Genomic DNA, 26,707 nt, shown 5'->3' with positions numbered 1-26,707 from the left:
AGTCAATGGTTTGTAAAGTAGCACTTTTCTCTTGATAAGGGAAAATACTGTTGTTAAAAATAATCTATTACATTTTAAATTACTTTCATTTATATACATAACAAAATATTTCATATAATTTTATATGTATATTTATATAAAATGAATGCAAAAGTTAATTCGGTAAGTTATAATAACTAATTATACTTTTTCAAAAATCTTGCAGTTTCAGAAATATGAGGTGCCGAAAATTTAAATTTTACGAATTTTGAGCGATTATAACATGAGAGGAGGTGAAGGTGGAAAAAAATTTTCATCCAACGAAATAAGCTATTTGTTAATATCTAAAGACTACTAAAATTTCAACTAAAAACTTCAAGATAATCAAAAAATTGCATCTATCTTATCTATAGAGCTATATATCTTACGGAGTGTATTATGAAGTGAAGTGTATTGAAAGTGTGAAAAGTTCTAAAAATGAAATAAAAATGTTAATCATTTACCAAATAATAAAATACAAAAAGGAGAAAAAGAAAATTAAGAAATGTATTTAAAAATTTTTACTTTCGATAAATACTTTTGCGTAGTAAAAATCCTAAATGTGTATTAAAAGAAAAAACATTCTAATCAGTACATTTATGTATGTATATAATAACTAAATACGAAAAACAAAAAAAACTTGAATTGTATCCGATCTAAGGATTTAAAAAATTTACCAATTAAATAAGAATAATGTGTAGCCCTTTCTATTCGCTATATCGGCAGAAAAAGCTTTTCTAAAAAAAAAAGTAATAATTCTATTTTCCAATTTAGATATTGAAGGGAAATATCTAAATTTGAGTTTTTTAATGTTTAAGCAAAGTTTCGCGACTCACTTTTTATATATTATTGTCACCAGAACAAGATCAATAAATACATATAAATCCTTTCTAATCTTTTAAGAAACCTAATGCAATCTACGGTTATTCGGCCAATGAAAATTTTCTTTTCAAAATACATATCCTTACATACATATGTGACTCATTTTTTTTTTACAAACGAGCAGTGTGAGAAAACAGATTTATGAAAAAAGAAAATGTTAATTGGAAATGAAAAACATTAAATGGAAACCTACTTTAAATTTCCCATTTCTTGTTTTTCTTCTTTTTGTTCTCTCATTTGAGTTTTTATAACTCTTCAAAGGACTACTAAACAACAAAAATTTCTTTTTTCTGTTATAATCAAAGTATAACTATCTAAGAAGTAGTTCGACTCGTTCTATTTAGTTAGTTTTCGTTTTCCTGCCACTTCCAAATTCTCAAAATGGTAATAAGAGTTATGTAGGCAAGAAAGAAGCAAAATATTGTAAACAAACAAGTGAATCAAAAACATCAAACTTAAATAAAATTAATTATTTTGATAACAACAAAATTTATTTTTCATTTAGCAAAAGTTAAGTAAAAACAATCGAATGTATGAAAGCAATAGATGTATGTAAATTTAAAATTTCATATTTTGTTCTTATTATATTTTCACAATATAAATTTTCACAATATTATACCTCGTTTATATGACTGCTTCAAGCTTTTTATTATGTCTATATAAACGTTACTTGACTTGAAGTGAGCTTCACTCAAGTCGCTTACTTCACTTGAAATGTTAATAATGATTTGAAATTTAATAGCTTAACGTCGTTTTCGGGTTTTTAAGCTGACATAGTAAAAACGAAGCTTGAGTTTCGAGGCGATTTCACGTCAAAAACTCAAGCCGTAATGTAGACGAGGTGTACAAATAAAAGCAATGTATAAAGAAAAAAGTGCGTATGCAAACTAATTCACACTTTATGAAATATTTGTCTTTTAAAAATTATATACATATAAATTATAATTATTTTTTTTATTTTAATACTCAAATTTTGGTTTTTAATCGCTTCGCTTTTATAATATGGATACATTTTTGCCGCCTTGTAATGGGATTAATTACAGAAATGTGTAAAGTGCTTAATAATTATTTTTATACTTTATATAGGAAATTTATACTTTTGTGCGCCTTTAAAAATGCATTGTAAAAAAACGTGTAAACATCTACTGCGTACTATTTTCCTCTCCCAAAAATTCCTATGTGTAATAAAATTAAAATAAAAAGGTATACTGTTTAGCTCGTTTAGCTAAGGGAATTTTGTTTAGCAAATATTGATGAGTGTGATGTAAACGTAGAGTCGAACTACTTCTTGAGTAGATAATACTTTGTTGTAATATTTATGCTTACCTGATTGTTTTCTTACTTCCCGCTTTCCGCCTTCTTAATACAACTATTTTTAAATCAAATATTTGGTAATATATTTATGTCAGGCGACGTCCTGTCGTCTGGCGCCTAAAATTTTTTTTTCATTTTTCTGATTTTTAATAGTTATTTTTAGTTTTCCTCAAATACCTTTTTATTATTACGTGATATTTATCATGTTCGTGTTTCAATACATTGAAAGTTTTCTTTCTCTTTGTGCAAATAGTGGTTTGTGTTGTCCTGAATTTATTTGTTGCTCTGTTTTACCATTTACTCTGTACTACCTAGGTATTGCATTTTATTAATTATTTTTTCATTTTGAACAAATAATTTTTTTAAGTTGAAGTTTGCTTTCCAAGTTACCAAGTATAAGTATTTTGAAAATACATTGTGTTTTATTGATTTTTTATTTAGTTATAAAAGCCAAATGTAAAAATTTGATTGTATCACCGCATTACACTTCATTTACATGTATTTGTGCTAAGAAAAAAATTTTACTACTTAAAATTCGAAGAAAGAAAAAGTTATTTTATTAAAAAAATTTTGTTGTTGTTTGAAAAAATACGTAAAACCACGCATTTATTGAAATAATATGTAATAAAATAAAATTTTTAATGTAAAAAAAAAATAACATTATAACACAACTCCTTTACAAATTGGAAAAACGTTTCACAGAAATGGTAAAGAAGCTTGAATTGTAGTAACCTACAATTAAAAATTGAACCCACAAAAGCAAAATAAGCAGTAAATTTATATTATTTGAACTTTAAAATTTTACTACATTTGACTCAAATTTCTACGTTAAGTTACTGCATTATCCCAAATCTAGAGAAAAAAAATTAGAAATTCATCTACAAAACAAAATCATAATCTTTCTAAAGGTTGACATGAGATAGAATACTGTCCTGAAATTTTTTGCATTGAATTGTACGTTACATTAACAATTTTTGTATAATAACTACATGGTTGTCAATTATATTCTACTTTCACGGCATTATTTTCATTAAGAAACTAATTTGTCCGAAGAAAATTGCATTTATGATTATATGTAAATGATTTGCTGTTGATTTGAAGTTCTAATATAGGTATATTGATTTTTAAAATAGATAAAAATTGAAATAATGTACTATAATACAAATGTACAGTGACTGGTACTGGAAAGCATAATAATTATGTACATTTTTACGATTTTTTATTTTGCTATACAAAAATAGAACACGGTCCAAAATCGGTGTTCTTAATTTTACCTTTATTTAATTGAAGCAAATCAAAAGACATTAATGAAAAAAATGTATGCTTTAAGCATAACGGCGGATGTATTTGTTTGTCAAAATTTCAATTTTTAATACAAAATCCATCAGCTTGTTGCGCAAGCGACGAACTAATGAATACAACTTAATTTAGTTAAAATCAATAATGTGCGAGTGTAGTTAAAATGTGTTGTATACGTATTTATGTATCTTTCCAATATGAATAAAGTTGGGTCAAACCAATGGTTTGTATTGTAGCACTTTTCTCTTCAACAAGTGAAAATACTGCTTTCAAATACAGTCTGGGTATGCCTACCATACTATTAAAATTATTTTCATTTATATACGAAACTATTTCTAGGATTGCATCTATTTAGGATGAGCGCTTTATGCAGTCTTTGAAATAAAGCAAAAATTAATTTGAACAGGGGTTAACACAATGCTCGATTTTAAGGGTTAATTGCGTTAGTTAAGAAATATAATTATATTTTTTAATGTCATGGAATTTACCGTTAGCTTTTTGCGTTTATAGAAATTTGAAAAAGCTTTCGGCTTCGGAAATATGAGGCGTTAAAAATTCAAATTATACAAATTTAAAGAGCCGATAACTTGAGAGTGGGTGAAGGTGGAAAGAAATTTTCTTCTAGCGAAATGAGCTTTTTGTTAGTGCCTAAAAACTTGTGGTCTGAAAGAAAAACAACATAGGTAAAGGTTTTCTTCCACGGAAAATAAGTTTCTAGTAAATATCTGTGTACATATTAAATTTCAGCTTTCTATCTTCAAGGGTGTAGAAGTTTTGTAAACATGTCCACGGACGGACAGAATGAAATTAATAAGGACTTTTCAAAAAAATTTTGGAAAAGTTCTAAAAAGCAATCTACAATATATCTACAATACCCTACAATATTATCATTTAAATTTGACAAAAGTATTTAGTGCTGAGATGAACCTGAAGCTGAAACGGGTAATAATAATAATGAATAATAACAAAAAAAACTTTAAACATAACCTTTAAAGAAGATCAAAATTTCCTAACCAAATGCATAGAAAGTTTATTTTGATAAAATCTCGCTATAGTCACTGCACATTATGGAAAATTCTGCAACAGCAAGTTCATTTTTTTCCCTCGTTTTCATTCTGTTTTCAAAAATAAACTATTGAAAAGAAAATTTTAAAGAAATAAAACAGTAAATTTATTTTATTGTTTTAACTTCTTTAAAAATTATTTTAATTTTTCTCTTTACTTTTGTTTTTCTTTTTTGCTTTATTTTTATATGAAGTAGTAAATATGGAATTTAGATTTGAATTTCATTTCCCCAAGTCTATCGTTATACACGAACGTTTTGGGGGTTAAAAAGGTGATTACACATATTTAAATACATGATGATTTTCTTTTTTACACATAATCCACACATATTCTAGTTTTCTTTTTTTTTCAATATTATCTAAAATATTTTCGTTAGTTGTTTCAATTTTTTTTTCAAGATCTTTAAGAGTTCATGTCAATTCACTGATATTTATTTAAATATGCACATACATACATATATAAATGAATGTAAAATAATTTTATAAAATAAATAAAACAGAAACGCTGCTTTATTTACGTTTTCTTTTCATTTAAAGTAAAATAAGGAATTAGAAATCACAAGAAGAAATTTTTCTATTTTCTTGTAAATTTTGTCATGCTATAATGATTTTCATCAAAAGCAACACATCGTAATAGTACTCGTATTTAAATTCTTGTGAGACTTTCATACTTAAATCATGCAATTATTTTAATTCCCTGTTACCAAATATGGTATTTAAAAAGGGAAAAAATACAAATAGCAAATGCTTTACTTTAAATTCTACGAACGTGGCCATTAATATTTTTTATTTTCATAATTTTTTAAATTAGATCGATTTTAGTAAAAGTGTTTTAAAACAGGTTTTATTGAATAGATTTTTATGTTTACTTTTGACAAGATCTTGAAAAATAAATTTTGTAATGTAGTAATTTTATTTGTATTTATTTATATACTATTTATTTCATTTAAATATTATAATATGAAAACTTATAAATACTAATACTCCATTAGATAAAATTAACAATGAAAAACTAAAACAATAATTTGTTAAAATTAAAAGAGGTTATACTTAACTATAAGTAAGTAAAAAGAAATTTTTCCATTGTGTCTTTCGTTAGTGAAAAGTCTGTATTTGTTGCATTAACTAAGTAACTGACAGGCTCATGCTTCCCATAATTAGTCCTATGAAAATCCTATGAACGAGACCTAAAGTTAGAGTTAGAAACAATTTTATTTAAAATAAGTCTCTTAAGGCCCATATGTTGAAATAGAGAAATTGATGAAGCCACTGCAAATTTGTATTCGTTTTTTGTTTACTTTATATTATTAAAGATTTGGTTTCTTGTTGCAGAAGAAAAATAACATTCATTTCAATTAAATCTTGTCTTCGATTAATTTCAATTCGGAGATTGAATGCATTCTTTAATAGCTTAAATCGCAAAAGAGCATATTGCATTTAGTAATTAAGTTAATGCAATTTTCAAAAATTAAAATGTCGACTGCATTACATACATACATATAATAAGAGAACCTATCTGTTGGCACCAAATTTCACAACTGAGCTACAGGCATATTTCTTTGTGGTCATTATATAAAAATTTCAATACTTTTTCCTAGATATGAGGAATATGAGGATATAAGAATTTCCTAGATTTTAATAATAAAAGCTCATGCAATGTAACATGAGCTTTTATTATTAAAAATTACAAATAATTCATATATGTATGTAGCATGTGTAATTACGCAAAGTAACATATTCACTTAGAACATGCTTACATAATTAGGATTAAGGAAACAGATTGGTATGTACCTGTATATGTACTAAAAAGGACAAATGGAAACTTTGCGTGTTATTCTTGTCAACTGCCACTTAAAAATGCATTAGCATGTGAGCATTTTCATTTTTCTTCATTTTTCATTATATTTGCTTTTTGTAAAATTCTTAACTTGCTATGCTTTGTTTAGGATAGAAGTGATTCTGTTTTTATTTATTTCTTTATTTTGTTTTGTAAACAAACAACAAGCAAAAAAAAATATTTTCACATTAAGTACAAGTAAAAAGTACATGTGTTTTTATATGTGAAAATGTGTGTGGAAGAAAAAAGCAACATAAAATTTATTTAAAAAAATGTAGGTTGAAAAAAAGGTTTTTGATTTTTAAAGTGAATTATGAAAAAAAAACATATGTACATACGTCAAGTTAAATTGTTTTCAAATTTAAATTCCATTTGTAATTATGTATCGTATGTGTGAATATTGCAAATACTTAAACGAATGTATGCTACATTATTCCGATTATATTCATGAAAAAAGATTGCATTTTTCAAAAATTAATTAAAAAAAATAATTCAAATAAGTTGGTTAATAATTTCAAATTTTTTTTCAATTTAAGTACCAATAAGAAATGTTTCAAGCAATTTTTTATTTTTATATCGCAACTTTCTTTTAATCATTAAATATCACTTGATCGGACAATTCAAACAGCTTTTCTTCTAAATCTGGATTCAACATTCTTCGTTTTTTTTTCGAAAAATATTTTGCAAAATTTTGTTAAAATTATGGTCAACTCAATACTTATAAGTATATTATCAGGAACACAAACCATATGAAATAAGGGAGGTTATATGATGACATCAAATTTCGGATGTCAATTTTTCGGTGGGAATGCACTTCTCTATGATGGGGAAGCGTAAATAAACTATTTTTAGAGAAATAGTTCTGCTTGTATGTCTGACGTCGATCTGTGAGTGGCCACGTGTATCTCAAGGTCGGTTGAACCGATTTTGATTAAATTTTATATTTGGGTTTATTTTAACTATGTAATGGATTGATCAATTTTTGGGATATGTCAGGCCTCGGGAATTGGACCTTTTTGCGGGCTGATTTTACATTTTAGCGAATAAAAAGAGGAATTTCCTTGAAATTCGATCCTTAAATTCAAGGTGATAAAACAATGAACCTATAAACCTTAGTGGCTAAATTTACATTTTGTCCACATGCACGAAAATAATTAAGGGAATTTCTTGAAATTTAATATTTGGGTTCTAGTTGTTACCGAAACTTACCGATGAACTTCTCAGGAAATTCGGATGAAGCGAAACTTTACCAAGAGCCAAATTTAAAGATTTCGAGGTATGTTAACTAAAAGGTTACCAACGTCCTTAAAATTTGAAAGAAGTGTTTTAAAGACATTTTTATAATCTTCTGCAATATTTTTGTTAAACTACACAACCAATCGGTTATGTGCTGATCACATCAAATTTTTTTTTTTTTTTTGAATAATCACTCAAATCGGCAACATCTCACAAATTTCACAACAGTATTGTGTTTAATAACACAGCAGTATATATTTAAATGAAAATAGTGATTTGATAGACAAAAATTTATTGATTTAACAGATCAAAATTAAGAAGCCTGACATAGATTTTAAAAGTTTAACAGATAAGCCAGTTAATAACTAATTTGATAATTCCTATTATTCCTCCTTTTTGATAAAATAAAACAAAATTTTTTTCTTAATTCATAATTCACCATTTTTAAAAATCAAATATCATTTTCTTAATCTACAATTTTTCAAAATATATTTTATTTTAATATTTTGTTTTACGCACTTCGTGTTCATATGTATAATTTTGTATATAAAATTTGGTCATTTGGATTAGTATACTTCATTAGATTATAGTACCAGATCTTATTTATGTATATATTTTTTCAAGTCATTTTTTAAAAAAACTTTTTTATTATTTTAAAAATTTGCAATCAATGAACTAGTTTTGCAATAGACAAATTTTAATTTTCTACAATAAATTATATTTGTTTTTAATAGTTCCCGGCTTGAAAAAAAGGCACAAATACTATAAAATTTATAACTTTCAGTCTTATTAATATAGTATTTTCTCATTTTGATTTTATTAATGAATTGTATTATAGTTACTATATAATTTAAAAAATTTCACACTATTAAACTACAACCATTTTATTTTCATTTTCCATACTCTCAAATGTTTAATGATTATATTGATGTACAGAATGAGTTCATCAAAACATTATAAAAATTATTTTAAACCCTAAAGAACAACTTCAATACCATAGAAAACTTAATTATCCTCATTTTTAGTAACTATTCAGATATATAATAAAGACACACACAGACACAGAGATAGTAATATCCTATTTATTTTCCATTAAGTTTTTTTATTTGTTTTTTTATTTTAGAAAGAAAACCACATCGAAAGGACAACATGACCTGGTTTTTGAAAAGAAATTTTATTATTCAAATATAATAAATAATCTGGGGGTGTTGATGATGATCACGATGAAATAGTTATAATTATGACGATGTTTTGAGTTTTAAAATTTTAAAATTACCATAAAAGGAAAATTTAGAGTTTTTTTTTCTATCTTTTTTTTTATGTTTTACTTTTGACAATACCAAGTGTAATAAATAACGTAGGCACATATACTTATATAAAGAAATATAAAAAAAACACAAATAATAATGACAAAACTAAATACGCAAAGCCAAAAACAAAATATCCCTTTTATCGATCTTATACTATAATTATTTTAATTATTTAAAAATTATGTTAAGCAACATAACATAGAGTGAAACTGCATATTTCATACAAAAATATTTGTGAACGTTGTTTGTGTGAAAAATGTATGAACAATGCATTTTTCGCATGTTTTTAAATACATTTAACACGTTATTGCTGGAAATTAATCGGAGAATCATCCCTGAAATTATTTGCCACCTAATGCGAAACAGCCTGTAAATGTATATCACAGACATGTATATAATATACTGTATATGTATATAGGTATACTCTTGTGTATCTAGTATATACATATACATATGAGTGTGTAGTATATATGAGTATTGAATTTTCATTCTTATCATAAACATCATTAAGCTAATTTAAAACAATAGATATTTATAAACAGAAGCAAAGTGTTACGAGATTAGAGAGACATTAAATGAGAAAAGAAATTAAACACATATGTTCTTTTGCTGCAATAAGAAAAGTGTAAGGCTTTTTTGTCTAACTTTGGGTTTAGTTAATATATATTAATAATTATTAATTATTCAATTATTATTAGGTAAATATTCTGTAAAGTTATATAGTGGTTGGGATCATGGTTATATAAAATTTTTAATCACATGTTTTTCATGAAAATATTTGTTTGCCATTTTTATACCCGTATGTTCGAAGGATATACATACTAGCCTTACCGTTTGTAACTCTGAAAAGTAATGGTCCGAGATATAGACTCAAGTATATGTTTTTGATCAACGTAGAATACTGAGTCGATTTAGCCTTTTTTGCCCGTCTGTCCGTTTGTCCGGTCCAACGATAACTCAAAAACTTGCTAAACTAAATTCATCAAATTTTCATAAATGATTTAATATAAATGCCGAAATACTATTTAAATTGAATATTGCATATACGAGTATACATAAATGTAATATTCAATTTAAATGCATTTTTCGCATGTTTTTGAACACATTTAACACGTTTTACTAGAAAAACTATGAGAGGTAGAGGAAAATGTTATATGGGCAAACTTTTAGATCGCATCGTAGCGAATCGAAAAAAAAAATAATATTAACAAAAATTTTCGAAAAATTCCGAGTTTTTTAAAAATAAATTTAAAAAAAAATCTAACTTTGACGAGCTATATCTCGGAAACTGTGGCTCAAACCAAATTAATTATCTCAAATCAAAAAATAAAGAACCATCAATCGCCTGCAAAAGAAGCTCACAATTATAACTCTATGTTGTATGGTTCCGAAGTTATAAGCGCCGAAACCGTTGTATGGTTCCGAAGGAAAAGTTCGCTATCTTCTTTCAGCAGGCTGTAACTCGAAAACGAGTATTTGCCCTCCCCCCACCCAAATGTTTCCTAGAAATTTATCAAAAAAATAATTTCCGAAATTATTTGCCACCTTATGCGAAACACCTTGTCAATTTATATATATATAGGATTTTCTTTTAAACAAAACAAAAAAATATAGAGAGGAGAATATCCGCAATGCGATAAAAAATTCTACACTTTCCTTTAAGGTTAATGGAATTAATAAAATAAAAACAAAAATCACAACAGCACAAATAAAATTTGCTTCCTTTTCCGTAATTTATACTATCACAATATTCAATATCCTTTTGGAATATATTTTGAAAATATATAAATGAATGTACAAATAAAATATATATTTAAGTAAATTTTAATATGTAAGTATAAATGTTATAAAGACCAAATGATAATCCTCTAAGAATGCATTGTCGAATAAAAATTCATTTAACAGCCTTATCGCGTATCTCACATTTTCATCTTACTTTTTACTCACTTTCTAATCAGAATTCTCTGTTTTTCTACTGGTTATTTATTTCATTTTTCAAATAAGATTACTCATTTTTACCGACCTAATTGTGCATAAGATAAAGTACATTAGGTTAGGTGAAGTGAAGTCAGCTAGCTTTTAGCCTCCTTATTTTAATTTTAAATTTGTTTCTTTTCTACAATCAGAGCTTGTATGAATTCTTTTTTATGTACAAATACAAATTACTTAAATTTGAATTGCAAAATATAAGATATTTTCATTCAAAGAAATTTTGTAACAAATTAAAATTTTGTTCTTACATATAAAACAAATTAAGAAATAAGAATTTTTTGAGTGTTTTAGCACAAACAAATTTTAATTTCAAAAAGAGAAAAAAATTCATCTGGCATCAATAAAATCTAGAAAACGTCACAAATATTTCGCATTTTATTTTCTCTAACACAGCAAACAATTAAAAATAGTCGGCCATCGTATTTTTCTTAAATAAGTATAAAAAATATTTGATTAAAATTAAAAACCATTAACAAAAATTTATTTTTAAAATATTGTAAAATTTTTACAGAAAAAACACTTATCAAATAAAAAGAAAATAAATAAAACTTTAAAAATATACACAAAAAATAAAATAAAAAATTGTGTTTATATACATACATATATTCGTACACGTATGTATGTACGCATAAACAAATTTTTCTAATTTTATTTTTAGAAATTAATAATACAAAAAAATTTTCAAGACAACAAAATTTGAATTAGATTTAAAGAAAATATTAGGTAAAAAAGCAGTATAACACAAAGGTACATATTATGCCTTATGCATGATTTTATTATTTGATATTTGAGTTTTCGAAGTCAGAAATTTAACTACCTACTTTATTGAAAAAAAAAAATAAACCATTTTCGTCAACATCACTATATAAAACCTGTACTTACTACTCACTACACTAGAGCATTTGAGATCTCACAAGAGATACATATGTACATATATATGTATATGGAGATTTTTCTTCCCCCTCTAATCTTGTGAAGGGGGATTGAAGAGTTATTGAATTTTCGGCGAAGATTGTTGACTTATCAAATTTCTGACTATTTCAATATGCTATTAATCGAGTTACATTATATGTATGTAAGAATTTTCGGAGTAAAACATAATCATAAAACAAATATATTTTTTCAAATCATAGAACTGACGACTTCAAAATTGTTAATAACTCCACAACTAAAATTTATATACCAAAATAATCCAAGTACATTTAAGTTTGACACTTAGACGTATTTATTATTAAAAAACTTTATTTTCAGTTATTTTAATTTAAAATACTTCAATCTTACATTTTTATGTTTTGATTTTAGTTTTAGCCCTATTTAGGCTTTTATCTTATTTGATCACTTAGACATGTTAAATACATATGACTATTAACGTTAAATATCTATATTATTGGAAACTTGGAGAAATATAAAAAGGTGTTTCGTGTGAAAGCTTTAAACTTGTGAAAACTTTTCTGATATTTATGAAGTAATTTAAAATTTTTCAATTTAGAATTTTAAATCAGTCAAAAACCTAAATCTTTATACTAACAGGAAAAAAACAGAGAAATAAGAAAGATTAAAAGGTTATCGGCAAATTTTTTGGCTGAAACTATTTATTTCATTTTATGATGTTTTCTAACTTTATTTACCTATTTTTCAAAAACAAAAAAAAAATTATTTCCGAACTTGAATCCAAAACTTTATATTATTGAATGAATCCAGTGGAAGTTCATTTATGATTAAAATATATAACTTTAGGAAAATTAAAAAATTTTTATTAATTTCACTATTTTATGGAAGAAAAATCTGAGAGAAAAAAGTATTAAACTTTCTTTTTATTTTTTTTTCTACATACCCAAATTGAAAAATCATAGAATTTTTTATTTTATTCAAATTTCTCCATATAAAAATTTTTGAACACTTTTTTTTCCCCCTGTTTCATTCACGTATGTATAACATATTTTTTTCTATTTTTCTAATATAAAACACTTTTTAAAATTTTCATTGCTCACATATACACACATATTATGTATTTCCTCTTTTCTCGAATTTATTCCGATATTTTTCTTTAAATTTTTTCCAAAATCACACTTTCAATCAAATGGTTTATAATTATACATTTTGAATTTTGAATTTTTCCATTCAATCAATATTTTTTGCTTTTAATTATACAAATAATATTAAATAGTTTTTTGAAATAAAAAAAAAGTTAGAAATAAATTCTTTTTTTTTAATTTTTCTTTTATGTATTTGTATTTTCTTATAGGATGGACATGTTTGATATTATGGTATTAATTATATTAATATTTTCTTTTATCCGCCGCGACAACCGTTTTTGTGAATTTTCTAATTAAATTTATTAATTTAATTCCAATACAAACTGACAATTAATGTGGAAAAAATAGCAAGTAAAGAAATTAATGAATAAAAAAAGTAAATAATTGCTTTTTTAAAGTAACTTTTCCATTTAATTAATTTTTTTTTCACTTGCAAAAAAAATATGTAGTCTTCACCATTAAACAGCTCGCTAACGAATAAGTGAGAATTTCAGTTTTGTATAATACGCTTACACATTTTTTGAGTCTCATTTTTAATTAAAAAATTCTTATGTGTTTAAGAAGAGATGAGTAAAATATCATAAAAGCATAATAATATGTATTATACGTTAATAAAAATGTTAAGTATACATAACATTAACATAAAATTTAACATAACACAAATTTTAATTTATACTCTTGTAGTAGATAGATACAACATATTATTTAAGATACACAAAACAATATCAAAATAAATGTAAAATAAAGTAGAAAAAATTCTATAGAGTGCATAAATAAGTACGTACAATATAAAGACCAATAATACGGAAAATAAAAATAATAAATACATAATATGTACATAGGCATAATATACAGATTTTATAATCATAAGAGAATATAGTCGAAAATTAAGACGGATACCAAATGAGAATAATATATTATGTACAAGTACATATTATGGAATGGATACTGATAAAATGAAGAGACCGTCGTAGTGTTGTAGTGTTGCTGTGCATGCATTATAAAATAAGTTACATTACTTTTCTCTCACGAAAATTTTTTGACGAAGAATAATATATGAAAAGAAAAGAAGCAAGTATTTTTTTCTATTTCTTTTAATAAGATACCTATGTGTATATTATTTCATTTTATTTATATTTTTTTTTAAACTGAGTAAGTAGTGGTTTTATTCTTTTTTTATTATTTGCTTTGAGTTTATATCTCATCTTAAGTTTACTTTTATAATAATTTCTTATATGAAAATAAAACATTTGAGAGAATATTTTCTTAATCTATACATATATGTATGTATTTGTACGTATATATCCACGTATTTGAGTCATAATCATATCGAACTTTTGTGTTTCTTAAATTTTGCGAAAAACTCCAATTTTACACTTTTATGCAACGCTTTCAAAAAAATTCAAGAAAATTAATATTCACTTTTGTATGACAAAAAAACAAATTGAGTGAAAAACAGGACATTAAAGCTTAATCATCAAATTCTTACTCAGATTTCAGGAGGACATTCGGACACTTTATAATAATGCTAATCTTATACAGTTAAAAAAATACTCTTATAACTAATAAAAATCAAATTTATAAGATTATAAATATTAGGGTAGATTCTATAGAAGAGAGAAAGAACAGTAGATTCTATGAAATTTACAGGATTTACTTTTTCAAACACTGAACTTTAATTTATTATTTAATTAACATTTTCAAAATTATGTATGTAAGTATGCAATATTTAATCTCAATCAGAGACCCAAAACATCATTGTACCAAAAAAGTGAATAAAAGACAAAAAGCTTTACCAAAGAAAAAAAAATCTGATGTGGTCAGCACATAACCGACCGCATTGTGGATTGTCTAGTTAAATGAAAGTGTTACAGAATATTATAAAAATGTCTGTTAAACACTTTTTTCCAATTTTTGGGATATTAGTAAGCTTATAGTTAACATACTTAGAAAAATGTAAATTTGGCTCTTAGTAGAGTTTCGCTTTGTGCTACCCGAATTCCCTGAAATGCTCGCCAGTTAGTTTCGGTAACAACCAGAACTCAAATATCAAATTTCAAGAAATTCCATCAATTTGTTCTGTGGATATGGTGAAAAATGTAAAATCGGCCCGCAAATCAGTTTTCGAGCCCTGATCTTTCCAAAAAAGTTATATGTTCATTGTTTTAATACGAGGAGTTCATATATTAAATTTCAATGAAATCGGTTGATTATTTCTCTTTATATACACAAAAATGTATATTTGGCCCGTAGTAAACGTCTAGTTGCCGATGTCTGATTTCTTCCAAAACATATGAATTTTTGCGGACGGTCGAGCTGAGCTTATATATAAAATTTCAAGTAAATCGGTTGAATATTTTCTTCAAAATGTTCAAAAATGTAAAACAGGCCCGCTAAAAAGTGTAGTTCCCGAGGCCTGATATATACCAAAAGTTGATCGATCCGTGCCATGGTGGAAACAAACTTACATATAAAATTTCATCAAAATCGGTTCAGCCGAACTTGAGATACACGCGTGCACACACAGACAGACAGACCGACAGACCGACAGACGGACAGACCGACAGACCGACAGGTTGCTAAAAATAGTTTATTTACACTTCCCTACTATGGAGAAGTACGTTCCCACCGAAAACTCGATATGCAAAATTTGTTGCCATCACATAACCTACCTATTGTTTACACAATACGGTCGGTAATTAGTGAATGACAAACATCGTACTTATATTATTCATTATTTTAAAGATGACCTCGAATTATTTTCAATATAAAATTAAAATGCATTATGGCAACTATTTTTGACAGCTCATTTTGAATGATGGCACGAAAAATGAATGTTAATGGGTTTACAATGATAAAAGTGAATGATAAAAATAATTATGACAGGCCTCAGAGTAAACGAGAAGGAAAAAATTAATACACAAGAAACTTAGAAACTTTTTTGCAAAATATCTGTTATTAGTGTTCTTGATAGTTATAGTAGTTTGGCAAATTCAACAATCGAATAGCCAATTGAATTGAACATTAATTTAATAGCATTTTTAACAAACAGCAGAAAGCAGTAAGTGCATTTTTTGAGAATTCGGATTTCATAGATGAATTAAATCAGAATAATATAATCTTTGTTGTGGCAAAAAATTATGCAAATGCAGAATGTAGTTTATAAATTCAGAAATTAAAGAGACCAATCCCATTGCACTAATTGATTAGTTTTACAATTTTACGATTTTTTCATATTTCTCAATCACTCAAAACACAGTTTCCTGACTTAATGCTTTCTGCTGTTTAACCGACGAAATATTGTTTTGTTGCGATCTTATAATAGTGAACATTTCCTTGGTTATTCTTCCAACTAAAAGATAACGTAATATTTATGTTAAATTGTTCTTACATAATACTTAAATGTGTTTGTGGGTTAAAGGTTTTCGTTCGAATTGAAAGAATATACTACATATTTAAATAGAGAATATGTATGCTCTTATATAATGTATAATTTCTTGAAGCATATTATATCGAATACTTATAACATCTTTAATAATATTAAACCAAAAAGTATCTCTTTCCATAAGTCAGATAATTGCATTACAATACAATGATCATTTTGAGAAAAATAGTATATAAAATCAAGGAAAATAATTCTCAGAGAATAAAAAAATTTGACTCTTAAAAAATCAAAAGTATAAAACAAAACAAATAAAGAATTAAGAATTTTTCGTGAAATTTTTTTTTTATATAAAAACAAATAATAAAATAAAAAATAGAGAAGTAGTTTCATTTCCAACAACATAACATGAATAAAACTAAAAACAAGTACAAAAAAAAATTTTAAACGAAAACAAGACTAAAAATTAAGTAAAAACTGAGAAAAATGAATTTCAAAACTTGAGTTATTATTAAGTTATAAATGTTGTTCTTGAAAATACTACGAGTACTTAGCTGCTACATTGAATTTACTTATGAGTATAATATTACAACTTAACGAAACTAAACTCACTCATATAATTTTCATATTTTATCTAAAATTTTCGTTCAAATTTTTGATACTTCAGTAAACGCTTCACTTAAAAATTGTCATAAAGTACTCAATGATAAATTTTGATATAAAAGCATATTGCTTCTAAATGTATTAGTAGCAACTTATGTTTTAATGCTTTCCTATTACATTTTTATGTTATAAGTTATGTTATGTTACAAATTAAATTCTAGTATTGAGTAAAAATGTTATTAGAATATTATTTGAAGAAAATATTTAATACACAAGAATAAGAGCAATATTAATCTCCCCTGACATTTTTATATGTATATCTTCTTTCTCTCTCTATGTAACATCATACCACACCGACATTATACATAATCATTTTTTTTGGTCTATGCATGTATTATTTATTTCCTATAATATTATTATTGTCTGTTGACAACACATCATATTTTGCACTGTTATGGAAATTCAACATGAAAACTTGAAATGAGAAAAAAAAACAATATTATAAACCTGATTTGTATATAAAATTTTTAAATTAAATATTTATAGATAAAAATTATATAAATATGTATGTATGACTGTATTGTACTCATATAAGTAAACTACAGTAACATCAAAAAATTAATATTGATGTAATAAAGGTCATTTGTTCATCAAATTAAATAAAAATTAGTTCAAAGATCCCCCAGTTACTTCCAAAGTCTTTTGAAAATTAATTCAAAGCACTCTCACGTGGTGTGTAATAGCATAGGTTAAGCTAAAATTTAATTTTTAAAAATTTTTATTTTTAAAAATTAAATTTTATTTTTGATTTTGTCCGATTTTAAATAAAGATCGCTGTATTTTTTTATAAACATTTTTATAAAATTGTTTAATAGCGGACAACCAAGAGGAGACTTTCGATTCCTTTTTTTGCCTTTGTGTCTTTGGCTATAATTGGTAATTTGTTTACATTGCAATAACCTTTTTTTGGGTGTTTTTCATTACTTAGAAGATATTAAATGTTTTTTCCCTTTTTGAACATTTTGTAACGTTCTTAATGTAAATGTTAAATTCTTCTTATCGAATTTTCTTAAGAATATTTTCTTTAAAATGGGAATAAATTCTTCATTGAAAGTTATTATTCTGGCAATATTGTGCAAAAGTACAAGTGAAACGTATGTGAACATAAAATAAAAAAAATAATAAGAATAAAATAAATATGGCACAAATACAATTAAAAAAATACAACTAGTTAATTCCGTTATTTCCCACATAAAAAAATAGAATAGATGAATTGAATAAATATAAAATGCGAATAAATTCAGGAGAATGCTCGTAGCTTACTGCAATGAAAAATGTAAAACAAAAACTAAGAAAAAAGTGTAAAAATTAATTGGAATTTCTTTTTTCTTATAAGAAAGTTTGTATGCCTGTTATTATATACACACATACTTACTTATTATACGTAACTTGTTTGCAAGTATGGTTAATTTTATTATTTAAGAATAAATTTTAATTTATATTAAATAATATTTAATAGGGATAACAAAAGTATGAATCAATCATAATCAGGATTAAAATTGGATTCACTCGGCCTTTATAAGTAGCCTTTTTGAGAATTTTGTGTACAGTATTAGCGCAAATGCTTATTTTAAATTTAAATTTAATATCTTTTGCAATTTCAGAAGCCGCCAATCTTCGATTCACTTTTACACTTTTAACTATATCGCATTTCTCCTTAACAGAAAACTTGTTTTGGTTGATATTTTTTTTATTTAAAAATTTTGAAATATTTTTGTATTTTTAATGTAATAATATTAAAACTAATAAATACAATAGATTTCAATTTACTGCAAAATTATTATAGATTTAATTTTTTTTTAATTTTTTGTAATTTCTCTCAAAATTTCCTTTGATTCGAAGAAAAAGTCCCAAAAATAACTCATTCACAATAGGAAAACGTGTTTTGAAAAACATGCTATCCTGGAAAATTTGTTTTACTTTGACAGTTTTTTACATACATATATATATATATATATATACATTACATTCGTTTTACATATACACTACATTCGTTGTAGTGAGAATAGGGTATTAATTTTATAAACCAATTTCAAAATAACAAATCTGCGCGCTGCGTTATCTCGTCTGTAAAATTTAAATATTCATAACATCATAACATAATTTAGAACGGGCCAAATGAATAAATATAAAGTTATTTTTGATATTTTCTCACTCTTTACAGAGTCTAAAGAAAACATTCTTCTACACGAATGTACGAAATTAGCGTGTTTCGCATGTTTTCAAATACATTTTGAAGAAACAGTTTTTTAAAGGGCTAGTATAGGGCTTGAAAGCAACATATAACTTGAATTTGTATTTAATGTACTTACGCAATACCAGACATTCGAACTTTGGAAAAACTCTCATTTTTCCCCTCTTTTATTTTTTTTATTTTTCTCCAACCGAATAATTTCGTACGAAATGTTTTGAAACTTCAAAGTTTACTTTTAAAGAATTTTGGCTACTTCCTCAAGCTTTAATTTAAGTCATTAGGTTTTGAAAAATCTTGTATGGTATAGGAGATAGAAAAAAAAAACCATTTCCATGTCAATATTTTAACGGCCCTAATAAAATGTAAAAAGTCAAAAACTGTTAAAGCTTCTATCTTTTTCGGAAGAGAAGTTATAAGCATAAAATCTTGGGCAAGTGAAAATTTCGTAAAAATTCTTTAAAGTCCCAATACCTCGGAAACCGTTGATATTTGACGCCTAGTTCTGAACAAAAATTTTACTCATTTTTGGTGCCATTGTATATGTTATGTCACTGATTAGTGAATCACCTTGTATGTCAGTCATATAAACTTAGGTCAATGAGCTTTAAGTTGGGTTTGTTTATATTTATAAATGTATCTAACATACTTGTACAACTACATACATTAATACATATACCTCTAGCTACATACATACATATATATCTTCTGTTCGTTAAATGTTAAAGTTACAATTTTCTTATTAAATGAAATATAAACATTTTTTTCACTTTATGTTTTGTTCTTTTTTTTCTTACTTGATTTATTAATGACTTATTATGGAAAATCAAAAAACAACAACAAAACTAACAATTGTAATGTTAATAAAGTTAGGTCAAACCAATGGTTTGTATTGTAGCACTTTTCCCTTCAACAAGTGAAAATACTGCTTTTAGATACAATCTATGTATACCTACCACACTACTAAAATTATTTTCATTCACATACGAAACTATTTCTAGGATTGCATATATTTAGGATGAACGATTTATGCAGTCCTTGAAATAAAGCAAAAATAAATTTAAAGAAGGGTTAACATAATGCTCGATTTAAGCGGTTAATTGAGTGAGTTAAGAAAAATAATTGTCTCTTAATGGCATGGATGGTACCGTTAGCTTTCAGCGGTTATGCAAATTTGCGAAAGCTTGTGGTTTCGGAAATAAAGGATGCCAAATATTCAAATTTTACAAATTTCGAGAGCTGATAACTTGAGAGGGGGTGGAGATGGGAAAAAATGTTTTTCTAACGAAATAAACTATTTATGAATATATAAGAGCTGCTAAAATTTTGGACTCCTGTAACGTTCGAAAAATGCTTATGGTTTCACTGCAATGAGTGGTTAAAATATACCATATTTTGGATTTTAGGGGGTATAACTTTTACAGGGGGAGAGATAGGTGAAAATTTTGTTCTACGGAAATAAGTTTCTAGTAAAGGTCTATGTACATTTTAGCTTTCTATCTTCAAGAAAAACGTGTATTTTCTTTATTCTGCTGAAGTATTGTGCACTAAAGTGGGAACTAAAAGTGCTCAAGTTTTAACTAAAAGTGGGAAAAAATCTATACTTTCAAAATGACAGTTAGTCAATATGATTTTTTTAATTGAAATTATACGGTTTTTGTCGCTTTAAAAAGTTTTTAGTTACAGCTAGATAGCGTCTAATAAAGTTTTAAGATAGAGTCGTCAACTACCTAATTCTATAATTAGATTTTTTTTTAAGTAAATTTTAATTAAATTTAATAGCTAAACTTAATATATTCCCATGTTTTTTAATTAAATATTCTTATTTTTTAATTAAAAAAATTGTTTAATTCAACTGCGGTAAAATTTTAGCTTTAAATTTTACATACGAAAAATTTTATTAAATATGAAATTAAATATTATTAAAAAATTCGTTTAAGAGTTTTCTCCTTGAAATAGATCATTACTAAATTGTTATATTATTGCATAATTTTTATACAGATAGTTAGACTTCTAATGACCCGGGTTATGCTCTTTATATACTCAACTTATCTAATGAACCATAAGTGGATTTCTCCTTAATCATTAAATAAATAAAACGTTTTTTTTTTGCTTTTTACTCAAATACAATTGAAAAAATAAATTTTTTTTCAGAATTTTTTTTTGTATTTAGAACAGACGTCTACAATTGAAATAAATCATCATCAACATTTTCATATACACATATAAATAACACAAGTATCACATACGTACATACATAGAAATCAAATCAAGTAAAGCTAGTACAAGAAAATTTAAATGTTTATAAAATTCTGTGTGTATGTAAAAATACTAAACAAAAATTAGTGTGCACACATAAAGCACACATATAAGGCAAGTTACTAATGGACCGAACTGTGAACGCATATACAAATGTTCAAGCATACGAATATACATTGTACAGATGTACATGCCTAATGAAATATGATTGCATTCTATATTAGGATGATTTATAGTCGATTGTCTCATCTCAAATTTGTAAACCACACATATGTACTTAAGTTTTTTAATTTTTATAGCATGGAATTAAATAAATGAATATTTTTAAATACTTTATGTCTAATGAATATAAAATATACAATACATTGAAAAGTATTTGCCTATTGCACAATATTAAGACTTTAAATGACTCGGCTTTTTATTAAATATGTATTTTACTAACATTATATTATTTTATTTTTTAATTATGAAGTAGTACATTTTACATTAACAATTTTATTCAAAAACTAGCGCTGTTATGGCTTTAACTTAAAGAGTCAAAAAATTAAAAAAAAAAAATATTTACATTTAATTGATTTGTCACTGAAAATTATTTACAAATAATTGAATTTCATTAGCAAAAAATCTAATGTAGCTAGAACGCAACAGATCGCATTAAACTTCCTTTAAATATTTACTTCAAATTCCATGAAATATACGTTAGAAAGTAACCATCTAGTCGAAAAATGCAAATTTGATTTTTAGTAAAAGTCTATGTACTAATTTACTGCTTTTACAGAGAAAAATGTTATATGGGCTAACTTTTAGCTCTCATTGTAGCGCACCGACAAAAAAAAAATAAAATAAAAATTTTCGAGAAATTTCTATTTTTTCAAAAAGAAAATCCTAAAAAAAAAATTCAAAAATTCTGACTCTGATGTGCTCTTTGTCGCGAAAACCATGGTTCAAATCAAATTTGTTGTAAACCGAAAATAAAGAACCTTTAAAACAAGCTCTAAATGGTTTCTTTATGTCGCATGGTCCCGAAGTTTATATGTAGTAAAAATCTGGTACCTTTTTTTTCCTTTGGTAGTGAAATCTGGTACCTCGAAGACGAGTATATCTTCACCCCACCCCTCCATATATACAATTTGAAAAATATGAGTTTTCGGCACCTCATGTTTCCACCTCATGAATTGAAAGCTTGAAATTTCTAAAAAAGTTCTTTAAGAAAAATTACTGTACGATTTTATTTATTGATTCAAAAAACGATATTTGCCAAATATCCATTACATTTTGTTTAGAACTTTTTTTCTCAGTTAATTAATCTGACAGTAACATGATTGATGTCAAATTTACCTTTACCTAGTTGTGGTTATAGAAAATTGAAAATGTTTCAAAAACCCAATTATATAAAGAAAATTAGCTTTTATTTTTCGATTTTGTTTTTTTGATGCACTATATAATCCTCCATACACAATTAACTAAGTCATACACAATTTCCGTTTCACATTATAGCGTCTGTGTATACATGTAAATATCATAGTTGAAGAAGGTTCTTTTCAATTCACCATGACAGACTATATTACAACAGTAGTTACTATAATCACAAAAAAATTTAATTTTTATTCTTTTATTAATTTTGCAATGTTCCCAATATAGTCAGTTCATTTAAATCAAAAACCTAGAAGTTGCCTAATATAACTTTTAGTTATCAATCAAAATAATATTAGATGTATCCTTCCATTATAACATATAGGTCGGAAGAGATGTGAGCGCAAGCATAACTAAAATTGTTCGCAATTTCCTGTTGTAATAGGAGAAAGTGCGTAATTCTCCGTTTTGTTAATCATTAAACTTCATTATTTTTTTTTTTCTTTCATATTTCTAAATAGAAGGCACAATCATGTTACTATGTACTTAATAAGTTTGTGTGTATACTTATAACGCTTTTATAATGTATAAATAAAAGATTCATTTGCTTCTATAAATGTTGATTAGTCATAATTTTTAAAATAATTTTTTTAGGAAATTATACAAATAAAATCATTCATTGTACATGCATATTAGCATTAAAAAAATAATGAAATTAATATTTAACAAAAATTTATTAAATTTATTTTTAGCCAAGAAATATTAAGATCATTTATTATAATTTGAATATCATATGGGCGACCTATTTGAAATTTATACATATTTGAAAAAAAAATACAAAATATCATAAGTCCAAAATTTACCTATAATTTTCAACCTCAAAATTGCAAAATTTCTTTTCAATTGAAAATATGTTAAAAATATTCAACATAAAGTTTGTCATAATTTACTCATTCATTTCAGTATAGTTTATGTTAAAATAATAAGAATAACTTTCGAGATCAAAGAATATATTGCAATATGAAAAAATGGAAATTCAGTCTAACCAGTGGTTTGTATAGTAGCACTTTTCTCTTAAACAAACGAAAATACTGTTTTTAAATTACTGTCATTAAAATACTAAAATGTTTAAAATTATTGCTTTCATTGCTAAAATTTTACTAAATAGACAAAAACTTTTCGGCGGGGGAGGGAGAATAAAAATGTTCTTCTAGAGAAATAAGTTTCTAGAAAACACCTATTTGTGTATAAAATTTCAACTTTTTATCCGGAAAAGAATAGATATTTTGTTAACAGACAAACATTTTGAAGTACAGAGGGACGGACGGACAGAGTGAAATTAATAAGCACTTTCTTTTAAAGTGCTAAAAACGTCATATTTAAGCTAGCGTACGTAATAAAATAAATTAATATAGTCCTTAATGGTTCAACCAAAATTTAAATATGATTGAGTCTAGCAGGATTAATTCTAATCTAACTAAATCTAAAAAAATATCGAAGTCGGAATAATTTCAAAGAGTTATTGTCAATAACAAGTCGAATATTAAGAATCAAGGATTCAAAATTAAAACCTTATTAATTTTATTAGAACCTGTGTCAGATAAAGAATAAAGTTTTAAAAAAAACTTTTAATAATTTAATTTAATATCTACATGGAAATGAAAACCGAACATAATCTGTTCTGTTTTTGAGTGATTTTTTATTTAGATCATATTAAAAGGTCACTCAAAAACAGAACAATCAACTTCAGAATCTCTCTGTCTCACAATCTACACCAGTTTATAGAAAAATTAAAAAAAAATTGTTATACAAATTTCTATTGCAATTTGTACTAGAAAATACTTGCAGCCTCTTCCTAACAATTATTTACTAAGAATGATTTGGATAGGATTTGGATAGTTCTCAAAAAGTTACTGTACGACTTTATTTATTGATTTAAAAACATTTTCGGCATACTTACTATGTCTAATATCATGCTTTTATAAAAAAAGTTTTATGTATTTCTGTACATTAACTTTCTTTGTACAGCACGACTTTTAATGTTTACAATAAATAATAAGCATGTTCATTAAATAAAATTTCTCTGCAAATTGTGTAAATATGTAAGTATACGAGGATACATGTATAAATTGATATAAAAATTCGCAAAAAACTTTCTTTTATTACAAATTTTTTACTGTTTATTTTAAACACACATACTCGTATATACATAAGCGACAATATAAAAAATACTTAATTAGTATTGTTGTTTTAATTGATATCACGCAATGATTTATGTGCACATACATATTTATATATGTATAATGTATATATATTTGATTTACAAAATAAAATAATATCGCTTTAAGGTGTTCGTAAACTTTTAGTTAACATACCTAGAAAAATGTAAATTTGGTTCTTAGTAAATTTTCACTCCAAATCCCTGAAATCCGAAAATTACGATTGTTTGTGTTTGTGCTTTTAAATAAAACTTTTAAAACGTTGAAATATTTGTAAAAAAAAATTTAAAATTTCGGCAAATTTAATAAAAAAGAAAACTAAACACAAAATAAAAAATTTTTGAAATTAAAACGCTTGATATCCCGAAAGTACACAAAATACATATAAATATTATTCCTTCCAAAAACGTTTTCGTTAAAGCTTCTATCTTTTTTTCTATCGAAATTATAATAAAAAAAAACTTGGGTAAGTAGATATTTTTTTAAAATTCGTTATTTCCTCGAAATTTGACACCCTGTACATATACATATATATATATGCAGGGTGCGTCACATTTTTCAGAGGCAAATATATAAGGCAATATATAAACTTTATAGTAAAAATGCATAAAAATAAAAAAAAACTGAGTTTGGATTTTCAAACTCAATAAAAGCATAAATTTTTTAAGCATTGATAATATTGTTATTGGAATTAAGCTTGGAAGAATAATTAATTTGAATTGCATTTCAACTTCTAATCAAAAGAAACTAAAGAAGCTTATCTAAAGCTATTTTGTAATTAGTAAGTATTTATAATTATTAATTATTTATTATTAGATTATATTAAATATTTCTATAGGGTTTTCTGTCAGAACATGTTTTCTAAATTTTAGCCATTTCGAGTAAAACACCATTGAATTTTTTTTGTGTTATTTTTGTTTTACTAAAACATCAACTAGTGAAAGTTTGTCTTTTTTGTCAAAAATGTAGATATCATGTTCTGAGAGAAAAGCCTAGCTTAAAAAATAAGTTGCTATTTATTATTAGATTATAAGAGGTTAACTTGATATCATGAATTTTTACAAGCAATACACTTTCGTATATAAATTAAAGGGATTTATTAATCAAAAATTCTAAAATTGAACCATTGTAAAATTAGACACAAGAAATAATTGCATATATTAGAGACTAGTGTAAACATGAAAAAACAAACTTTATTAAGAACTGCATTTTCTAGTTTCTAAATTCGGGTGAAAATATTTTGCAGAAACTAGCTTAATTTTCGGGACATATATCTTCATTCCAAAGTTTTCCAAATAAAACGAAAAGTGGCCTAAAGAAAAATAATCTATATGTAATTATTATTGTTTGTCAGGTTATTTATATAGTTAAGTATTTCCATATATTATGTATATTATAGCCACGTTTCTACAAATTTTATTCAAAAATATTAATTCAATTGGCACTTTAATTTTATTGACACAGATTTGTTTTAAAATTGGTTCAAGAATAGGCCTCAAAATTGGATCTTTTGCTTTTAATTATAGGCGATACTTGATTTAAAAAAACTTCTTAAAAAACTTTGATTTCAATAGCCGTGGTTGGAGAATGAAGGAATTACCTTGAAAATTTTAAATAATTGCTTTACTATTAGTGAACTGTTAAAAATAATT

The 26,707-nt window shown here is 25.2% G+C and overlaps 1 protein-coding gene across 10 annotated transcripts in view; it reads right to left on the bottom strand.

Moving 5' to 3' along the window:
• Nucleotides 1–26,707, bottom strand: part of LOC129619008 (spectrin beta chain) — a 119,741-nt gene that overhangs the window by 82,182 nt on the left and 10,852 nt on the right. Inside the window, exon 1 of one of the 10 annotated variants that reach the window (XM_055534239.1) lies at nt 12,787–13,430. The exons of 7 other annotated variants lie outside the window; for them this stretch is intronic. The gene's annotated coding sequence lies outside the window, so the exon portion shown is untranslated. Of the gene's footprint in view, nt 1–2,226; nt 2,585–12,580; nt 12,675–12,786; nt 13,431–26,707 lie in introns of those variants that run through there. 2 more of the 10 variants (XM_055534389.1, XM_055534472.1) reach the window with 2 other exon arrangements.

The sequence above is a fragment of the Condylostylus longicornis genome, unplaced genomic scaffold (genome assembly GCF_029603195.1).
Source record: "Condylostylus longicornis isolate FDR11 unplaced genomic scaffold, ASM2960319v2 ptg000001l, whole genome shotgun sequence".
NCBI lineage: Eukaryota > Metazoa > Arthropoda > Insecta > Diptera > Dolichopodidae > Condylostylus > Condylostylus longicornis.
The sequence above is the reverse complement of the archived record's forward strand: the minus strand, read 5'-3'. Positions and strand labels throughout refer to the sequence as shown.